This window comes from Melospiza melodia, chromosome 1 (assembly GCF_035770615.1).
Source record: "Melospiza melodia melodia isolate bMelMel2 chromosome 1, bMelMel2.pri, whole genome shotgun sequence".
NCBI classification, from domain to species: Eukaryota; Metazoa; Chordata; class Aves; order Passeriformes; family Passerellidae; genus Melospiza; species Melospiza melodia.
In genome coordinates this window covers 149,871,711-149,881,694 of record NC_086194.1, presented here as the reverse complement: position 1 = coordinate 149,881,694, position 9,984 = coordinate 149,871,711, and positions in this window count along the sequence as shown.

Here is a 9,984-nt window from a genome sequence, read left to right as displayed (position 1 = left end):
CAGTCAGATTTACACCTCTGACCCTTGGGCTCAGGAAACCTGGCAGCACTCATCTAGATCCTGAAGTGTAGAAGCAGGCACCAGCCCTTGGTCCCACCATTAGCATTTTGGCATTGGTCTGCCAGTGAGCAGGACACAAGCTCCCTTATTTGCTGCCTCTAACTGCTCTGTCAGACAGAGCACCTTAACTTTGCAAGCCCAAGGCAGTGGGGCTGCTACATGGAAATTATGGACCGAGTCATAACTTCAGATATCCAAATAAAACCCAAAGTTTCATTTTCAAGCATCTGACAATTCTCTAGGAGCTTCTTGTTTGATTTTTCAAATGCTCCAGCAGTTTGTCACACGTTATGGCCGAGTCTGCTTTTTCTTCCTTGGAGTGAAATGCAAGGAGTTCATCACAAACTAACACCAGCCCTGTGCTGAAAAGAATTGTTTTACACACAGCTCGTGAGGATCACCTGCTGGTGGTCAACTGCTGAAGGCCTGCTGGAGAGGAAACTGGTGATCTGCTGGTCATGCCCTTCCTGATTTTTATATAGTAACATGGTTACTAATAAATGGGGTCTTAAACTCAGGGACTCCCCTGGGCATAAACCCAGCTTGAGTACCATCCATCACACCTAAGCTGTAAGGAGCTTTGCTGCTGAGCCAGGGAGCAGGCAGGGATGAGCACCAGCATCTATGGAGGGCTTGTGCCTTCCCCTGCTGATGGACCAGCAGCTGAGGCGTCCTGGGGAAAACAAAGGAAAGCAGTAAATCCAGCTTGAATGATTGGCAACCCCTGATGGTTTCTTCATTTCAAATTTCCATCAGGTTCTAGTGAAGCAGTGATGGAAGGATGGGGCTGCCTGTCTCCTTGAGCTGGATAACGTGTCCTTGGGGGAGATTGCATCTCCTCTTGCCAGGGGAGCACAGGCAGCGTGCCTGCCCTGCGTCGCAGCGACGGATGCTGCGGGGCTGCCGTTGGAGACAGTATCACAGTAACTGCTTCCCAGAGACTCAATTTAGCTTTGTGTAGGTGGCATTTCCCAGCTGTGGGTGTCTGGCGTTGCTACCTTCCCACAGGGTTTCATATGTGGAATTAACCCCTCCACCGCCAAACACTGAACTTAGCAAGCCCTCCAGTGCTGGTCAGGGTCTCTGCACAGAGCACCAGCCCATGGTCTGGAACCCTGCCCTGCCATGGGCACCCATTTTCACCAGGGCTTGCTCACAGCAGAGGACTCCTGGGCTCCATGTTGTGCTTGGGAGGGGACATCCCTCCCCAGGGTGTGCCAAGACCTGCTCCCAGCTCAGCAGCACTCTGCTTCCTTCAAATCCCCACTCATGTCAGTCTCTAGTCATTCAACCTGTCCCCATTTCCTTGCTCTCCTTTAGGTCAATCACCCCCTATCCTCACCTACTGTCCCAGTTTTTGCTGCTGGTTTGTCCCCTCTCTGCTATCTTTGCCATTTCCCATCTCCTGCCAGCCAGCCTCAGGCTCCCCAAACCTCAGGGCTGTGTGGCCTGGCACCATTCCACACACCCAGCAAGAGGCAGCCCTGGCCTGAGCGTGCTTTGGCCATCAGTGGCTGGTTCGTGCTACCTGCCCTGGGTTTCAGCCTGCCACTGGGACTGCAGAGCTGCAATATCCCCCCCTGCTCATCAAGAGCTTGCCTGGCTTTGGAGAAGCTTCAGCCAGACAGCTGAGTAAGACTTTAAAAAGTCTTAAAAAAAAACTTTAGCAAGAAAAATACTTTAAAAAAATTACCTGTATTTCTAAAATAAAGTGTATCTGTTTATCCATAAAATCCAGGAGCCTGGGTCATGCTCTAAAGCCATTTAGACTTCAGGAGCAGGACTGCTCTCATGCATATTGACTTTCTAGAAGTCAAGTCTCTTCTAAACTAGTTGTCAAAATCCATACAGGAGTGAAGTCCTTTCAGAAGACATCTTCCCCCATCCTGAGCCCTACCTTGGGTACAAAGCTGTGCCTTTCAGGGATGTATCTTCTGTTGACCAAAGAAGATCTTAATCCAGGCACTTTGCTTTTCAGCCACTAAAGCAGAAAGCTTTTAAATGGTAGGTTGGAAACTAGTGCACACGATTATTACACATTTTTTTGTTTCCTAGTAGTTTTTATGTGTCATAAGGAATTTTTGTTGTTACATATTCATGCCCAACCAGCAGGGCTATTATTTTTCACAACCTTCACGGTGCCCACCTCACTCCAAGGACATCCTATGTTATCTGGGGCAGTCAACACCCCTGTCTTGAACACTTGCTGTCCTCCCCTGTGCTGCTGGGTCTCAACACCAGGCTTGCCTGGTTGTGGAAACCCCAATCCATCCACAAGGCTCAACAGCTGCAGACGCTCCCTTGAGCTGGCCTTGGGCATGTGTCCCAGCAATGACCATGTGTGGTGGCAAGCTGGCAAAGAAATGCAGCTTCATAGGGCTCTGCTCAGCTGCTCTGCTGAAGGGGTGCCCAGGTGCAAGGGCATCATCCTGCCTTTGGGTGGTGAGGCATCCAAAGATGCTTCTTTTAGTATGTTTTTTTTTGCAATAATTGTATCTAAGTAGAAATTACATGCTCAAAACTAATAAAATGGCAAGGTGCTTGCCCCAATTAGCAGGTTTCATTGGTTACTGTGTCTTAATTTTATGACTGGAAATCATAAAAGCTGACTCATCCTCCCTGGCTACCCTCAGCACTAATGCAGGAGTTTTCTGGCTTTGCTCTGGAGGCATGAAAAATATCAGGTACAACATGAATACAAAAATCACCCAGAGAAACAGCCGGGTAACAAATAGGGAAGCGTTGCTTTGGCAAAAGCTAGACAAGAACATTACAAAATAATTCAAACTATAACAATCACTATTGAATGTCTGGAAAGATGGTAGAAGTGCAGTGTTATTACACTGTGCAAAATTTGAGGTAATTTGTTCCTGGAATTTGCTTTGTTTCTTGTAGTATTAATGTCTGTCTAGAATTCCTCTTGCAAAAAAAAAAACCAAACCAAACCAAAAAAAACCCCACAAAAACAATGACAAAAACAGCCCAACCTGCAAACAAAGGTAATGAATAAATCCAACTCAAAATACAACATCAGACCCCCCGAGACAGATGAAGCCAGGAAGGCTGGCTCTGGCAGCTCGTGGGCAGCTGGAGGCACCCACCAATGCATCCTGCCCTCGCTGCAGCCACAGGGTTGGGGCTGCTCACGTAGGATAGCGGCTCTCATCTCCATTTCCAAGCAGCTGAATTACAAGGACAGCAGTGCCCTCCTGCCCAGGACAAAGGTGGGTGAGAAAGGAGGCTCTGGGTGTCCAGCACAAGCTGGCAGGGTGCAGCATGGGCACAGGAGCACGCGGCCCCTGGGACTCAGGGGCCAGTGGGTGTTGGCTGCTCGCAGCTAGGAGGAGCAGATTCTGCAGATCACGTTAATTCTCCCAGGCATGTGAGTGCTGGATGGAACAATTACAGCTGTGGACAGTTTTATCCTCTTTGCCAAGAGCAGAAAATGGAAGTGCTGCAGAAGAGACAGTATTATATCCCCAATCTCCTTATTTAATAGTGGAACAAAATGTACTTTTATTCCTGTGCAGTTTGCAGCAACAAACTGAAGCTTTCTTCCTCTTACCCCAGGGTGCTTTCATTTGTTCTGCCAGCCCATTCCCTGTCAGTCAAAGGATATACATTTTTAATGCATGGACTAAATACTGTTCTCACTCATCCCTTTGCTCTCAAAAGCAGCACTTACATGAAGAGGACAAGCAGGATTTGGCCCCAAGATTTTAATCGTGTCACTCCAATGAATTGGTTTAACACAGACTTAAATGGTAAGATTTTTGTTCTGACTTTTTTTGGGTGTTTTAATCACTGAAGGGGTTATTGTTTGGCTAATTTAAATCACCATGGAAGGGAATATCCTGGTACCTACTTGAAGAATTACTCCTGCAGATCTGTCTGAATTGGCAAGAGTTAAGACTGAAAATATAGCTTATTAAATTGTGATTATAAACACCTGGGATTTTTTTAAAGGGAAAATGTACTTGCAGGAAGAGATGGCACCTACAAAGGCAATTACAAATTTTGAGCTAATCGTACAGATGAAGTTGAATCAGCATCCAAAGAATGTTTTCGTCAATTGATAGGCCCCTATCAATATATACAAGAATTACATTTATGCAGATCCACAGTCAAGCTGAGCAAATCCAGCACCTGACTGCTTGTGCCCAGAAAGTAATGATGCTTTGGAAAAGACAGGATACAGCAGAACACACAGGCAAACTGCACTCTGGATAACAGAGAGGACTAAGGCATATTAGTGATCCTGAGAGAATGCTAAAAGGAAAAGTAATGGCTGCAAAACAAAGACCAGCTCTTGCCCCAAAATGTAAGGGCTGGGCTCAGCAAGTCCTGCTCCTAAGATTTTTTCAGCACTTGAGCTGCATAGGTGGGATCCCTCATGTGGATTTTACACTGCCCACTCTCACTTGTGCACTGTGCTGAGGAGGGCAGGTGGGCTGGGGATTCATTTCCTCTCGCACAAGGCAGGTGCCTCCAGATAGAAGGACACTAAATGAGAAATAAGCGAGATGATGAAGCACAAGAAAGAGGAAGAAGTAAGCAGGTTGGGCAGGAGATGCTGGAAATTCAGCAAAGCCCATCTGCAAGGTGTTGTCAGTTCAGGGTTCACTGAGGGTAAAACCAGAGTGGCAAGCCTTGACCTGGGATTAATTACTTTAAACACATAGTGTGAAACACCCAAGGTTTGTAAGGAGCTGTCTGGTTGCTCACTTCAAAACAAGGGCTGCTTAGGTTCACAGTGGTTTTAAATGCAGGGAGAGCAGATTTTGGGCTGCTCCTAAACCTTCCTCTCTGGGTTAACCCTTTACCAGCTGCACATGGCAATAAAAAATCTACCTATTGACTGCTATACTGAGACTGCACAGCAAGCAGGGAACAGAGGGCATCGCATGGGGGAGGCTGTGGATGTGCAGCCCTGCTCTCTGCCCCATTTGGACCCAAGGCTTGCTCTTGTGTCTCTGACTTGCCAGTTCTCTTGTCACTAAATAAGGTCACGTGTGATGAAGGGTTAAAAAGGAGAGGGTGGCATGGCAGAGGGAAATGTAGTCTTAAAAAAGATAGATGAATTTGAATGCTAAGGGCCAAGGCGGTAAATCAGAATTAAAAAATATATAGTCTGGAAAGCAAAGACCTTGTGAAATAAACTATTAACTCAGTGAAAAAGGAGCAAGAGAGCCCTGCTGCTGCTCACAAACAGTGAGGAACACAGAGAGGAGAAAGAGCTGGTTCAGCATCTATCAGCTGCAACAACTTCTGCACCTCTTCTGCAGGGGAAAGGCTTGTCAGTGTGGCCTGAGAAGCAGGATGGTGTGGCTGTGAGCACCGGGCATTTGGGAAGTCTGGCCATGGAGCTGGAGACAACTGTGGCGGGTGCTATTTGAGACCCCACTGCAAAGACAGCTGGCAAGTGCTGGGAAATAGGAGAGAAACTGGGAGGATAGCAGGAACAGCCTGACAGCTGCTACCAGCTCCTGGGATGCTTCCTGGCAAAGCAGAGCTTTGAAGGAAGGAAGTGAGGTTGAGAGGGAGGAGAGGAGCATACAGGAAACAACAGGTGAGGACAATGATCAGGTGAGGACAATGACTTTTGGGCAGCTCTTTGCACCAACACTCTCCAGGAGTGTGGAAATGAGCAGGGCCAGGCAGTGTATGTGAAGGCTGGATGTTAAGAGGGAGGGGTGCTGCACAGGGGACGTGTAAAGAGCCTGGAAAAAAGCATTGACTAAGGAAGGCAGAAGAACTGGCAAGATGTCTAACTGATACAGAGAGATCTAAATGAAGACCCAAACCAAACCAAGGGCTCATGGGCAATCCAAAGGGACATAATAGTTGTAGCAATGCAAAAAAGACTAAGGGGTAGAAGCATTGTGGGCAAGAGGTTAAGAGCTTTCTTTCAGGGGTATAGAGCTACAGCTTTTGGTTAGACATTCATTTGGATATGTCAAAGACAGTGGCCGTGATTCATTCCACAGTAAAGAAAAAGACTGAGGAGCTGTTGGGAGTATAAATGGTAGCTCACTCATATTTTTGGAGAGGAAAGACTTAATACAGCTCTCCTAGAAAACTGGCTGGAAATGGGGATAAAGAAAAGACTGCTGTAAGAATGGAGAAACCAGAAAATGGCAGTGGTCAGAAGACAAAAAGGGTTTATAAATAATGTTCGTTTTGATAGTCTTGCTAAATTAGAAGAAGGACCATTTCTACACAGTATGAATCCACAGATTGGGATCCACCTTTTAAAACAGGTGGTATTTCCTACAGCTGAAGAAAAACAGGAGATGCCTTCCTCAAAAAATAAGCAATGTGTCCTGAGCTCTGAAATCTTTAACTAACAAACTGACCCCAGGGTGACCATCGGGATTATTTGTTTAATGTCTCTGCATATCAATTTGCCTGAAGAGTGGCTTGAGACAGACAGGTCTCAATAAGAATCTTGATTTAAAGTTAAATTCTGCACCATCTGTTTCATTCTAATCTGCTTCCATTCACTCTCCAAGGGGACAGAAATAGCTTTACTTGTTTTAAGAAACTGGACAACTAACCTTCAGGAAGAATAACATTTCAACACTTTCTCTGATAACCAGTTTAAGCAACAATGGCAATGAGCTCTAAGTAGAGCTTACATCTGCCCAAGAGCCAGGACCTCTTGCAAAGAAAACTCTGGAAAGCAGCACTTTTTGGCTGTCGAGTTCATAGGTGACAATACTGGTTTTTTGGTGGAACTTTTCAATGTTCCCATTTTTCTGTTCTAGTCTTCTCTTGAATGGGGACTGCTTTCATTGGGGTTTCCTGTTCATTTTCTCCCTCAGAGCTTCCTGGAAATGGAAGGACTTCTGTTCTCTCCCTGCCAGCTCTACAGCACGTTATCTGTGGGAATAAAATTCTGGTCAAAAGCAGCTCATAAACTTCACTGCTGACAATGAAATCAGCATCAGTTTTGTTAAAGTTCCCATACAGTTTTTCTCTTCCTGAGACACCAATTATATACAAGCCTATTCAATTGTACTCGAAGAGATGAGTATGGTAAGGAGGAGTGCAGCATAAGGATGTCTGGTATAGACATACCGACAACAAGGAGGGATGGAGGAGAAAAAATCCCCAAACACTCAAGCACTTAGCACAGTCATTACCACATTAGTTAGAGGCATGGTGTGTCAGTACTTGCAAAATATCTGTCATGGGTGCCATATAAAGCACATTTTCATCAAGACATGTTAGTTTATTGCCTTTAAATGGACCCTAACCATCATTAGCAATCAATCAATCAATCCTGAGCCAGCCTCAAGTGCTCAAAGCCTTTCATGTAAGCAAATGCAAAGTGAACTTTCTTACAGTCTATTTGGGATCAGCCACTGCCTCTCCTCCTTTCCTCATGCAGGGCAGCTGTGAAGGAAAGGTGTTTGTCTTTGCCGAGCTCCCCCAGAAATGCAGACTCCCTGCTCCCAAAGCTTCCCCACACAGGCACCTCCGCTTGCCAGACCCTTCCATGGGCTGACTGCTCACTTGCCTGAACTTGGGAAAGGGATTCCATACCAGGTGCTCCAGTGTGAATTCACCTCTCTGACTAAAAAAATGCAAGCACCAAAGAACATTTGTTGTGTAGTTTGTGTATTTCTCAAGTGTTTCTCTACGTCCAGCACCGCGGGAAGTGATTTTGCAGCCCTAAGACCCCACCATCCCTCATAATGACAGAAAGCCTTTTCCTCTACCCATCCATTTTCACAAATAGGAACAACAGAACTGCCTTTAAGATATGTCCCTTTCTACAAATCTGGCTGTCCTTAGTCAAGGGTTTTAACAGGAAGGGCCTAGGGCCAGTTAGACACGACCAGTTACACTGCTTGTGGGGCTCCATGAGCCCCATGTCTGACAGTGGCAGGTGAGGAATGCAGTCTCAGCAAGCACCTCTGCAGATGCCAGGCTGCTTCCGTCCCTTGGTAGGGAGTGAAAGGTGGAGTCCAGCCACCACTGACTAAAAATAGCACAGCCAAGGCAGCATCAGCATTGGACAGTTTAATTTTACTGTTATACTGTTGTGCTCCTACTCATTCACCCACCACAAGTGGGGAAATGGGGCACAACATAGAGAGCTGGGTCCTAAAAAAATGGCTGGAGTTACAGAGCAAGCAAGAGAGGTAAATAATTTCAGAAGTGTCTAAGAGAGTGGTATCCAAATCTCTGTCCATAGGGCACTAACCTCTCTGAGGTCTACAGTCATATTGCCCACCTTTTTCCAATCAAAAGGTTTATGATAAAAGGAGAAATTTTGAGGACTGACGGTGACTACAGCCCAAAACCATCTTTTGACTTTATCAATTAGAATTTGTAGCCTGTCTTGGTACAACACTGTGTATGTTTTCTAGACACACTACTGCATCTTCCAGCCACACATAAATTATCTTCTGATATACAGGCATCAGTTACACTGATTTTAGTAATGTGACATCGATTTTACAAATGTGTTCAAGCTAGCAGTTTTCTGCACGTGTGAGTATTTAGCACATGACAAAATTGAGTTCCTACTGACTTCAGTGATGTAGAATTCAATTATTGTTTGAGAAAAATACAGGCAGGCTTTGTCCATTTAGAAGTCAGCCCAGAAGCTGAGAAGTTGTCCTCCTTGGCTATTGGTGGTTATGGTGCAGACAGTGTCACATTCTTTCAGCTGCTAACAGCTCTTGTTTTCAGATGCATAACAGCAAATTCTTTGAATGATTTACTGCAGTAACAAAAAGCAGCTGTTTACTGTTTCTTGACCTTACTTAACATGGTCTTCAATAAACACTATTTCTTAGACCTCAATAAGAATATTCTCTTCTAGCACTGATCTGATAAGAGCTAACACCAGCAGATGTCCCTTAGAAAATCTCTTAGGGTTAAGCAATTTTTTGTAAAGTCATAACGAATGTAAATTTATTTCTAAATAAAAATGCAGCAACCGAAAACCAGTCAGAAATAAAAATTATTTTTCCCTCAGTTTGTGTGGAAAGGAAAAGGAGCTCCACTGACATCCTGATCAGTTCCCTTACTGCACACAGCCCATAGTGATATAAAATCTGAGTTGTGTCTCCAACAGAAAATACAACTTCATTAAGCGTTATTGTAACAAAAGTGAGTAATGACCATAAGAACAATTCTGAATACCATGAGGACACAATCAAACATTTTAGACTTTTTGTGGGTTTTTTTTAAGAAGACATCATTCTTTTATTATTCTTCTGGTTGGAAACACTTCATTTTCCCTCTTCAAAGGATCCACAAATGTTCACAGGAAATAAATAAAGCAACCATTTCATAGAAAAATATGCAGTCATTATCAACAGTTAAAGAAAATGTGTACCAAAAGAAAGTAAAAACTATCAGTAGGTAATGGCCACTGAAATTTGAAGGCATATCAGGAATAAGAAATTAAAAATTAAGACCTATCCTGACAGTCTACAATATACTGCACAATTAACATGGATTTGTTGTCCAGGCATACTTTAATTTTGCAAAGCACTGAAAAAGCCACAGAGGCAGCTTGGGTATTACTCTTCTCTTGGTAAACTAAGGATAAGGAGACAGATATGATGTGCTCTTGTGAGGGGTTGGATTACATTGGCATCCACATGGAAAAGATAGGCAGCGATGATTAAAGTATAGGGACAGTCTTGAAAACCAGAGGAAGAGAAAACCAGAGGCCAGAATGATGTCTGATGAAAAGTCACTGAAGCATTTAATCTAATTAATGCTCTGCAGTTTTACATCCAACATTTACTACTATTGCACATTAAGATTTATCAGGCCAGCCTGGTCCTTCTCACTGATAACCTGTAGGTAAGTAAATATTCAGCAGAACTCAAACTTTAATGAGAATGCTCTTGCATGTTTGGGGCTTTGAACAGATCAGGATGGAATATATAAAACTTC